Here is a 481-nt window from a genome sequence, read left to right as displayed (position 1 = left end):
TTGCACTGTACTAGGGCGCACACGGGACATGTGGCAACAAAGGGAGGCTGTCAACACAAGCGACGTAATCTGTCGGTTGATTTGTAACGTTTCCCCTTTGATTTTGAGTTCTTTTTAGATTCTAATGTTTATGAATTTCTATTATTTCTTTTTGCGGGGAAGTTTCTATAAGTTGTTTGCTTCAACATGTTTTTTAGCGGGGTTCATTTCAACATGTTGTTGGTTACCGTTCGACGTGAGTGGTGAGATATCCTAAAAGCACGTTGTTGGTTACGTTTTTTTAACACCATTGTTGGTTAAGTTGACTATCATAGTTAAGATTGAAAATTTTCTAAAAAAAGTTAGAATGAAAATGCGGGAGAGTTAGACTCTGAAAATGTGCTAAGTGGCCTATCTAAGCTTCATGGAAAGCTTCACATAGGGCTAAGAGAGTTAGGCGGTGTAAACTCTTTCCTGATTGTATCAACAGGCATTGTGTGCT

This window comes from Triticum aestivum, chromosome 3D (assembly GCF_018294505.1).
Source record: "Triticum aestivum cultivar Chinese Spring chromosome 3D, IWGSC CS RefSeq v2.1, whole genome shotgun sequence".
Lineage (NCBI taxonomy): Eukaryota > Viridiplantae > Streptophyta > Magnoliopsida > Poales > Poaceae > Triticum > Triticum aestivum.
The sequence above is the reverse complement of the archived record's forward strand: the minus strand, read 5'-3'. Positions refer to the sequence as shown.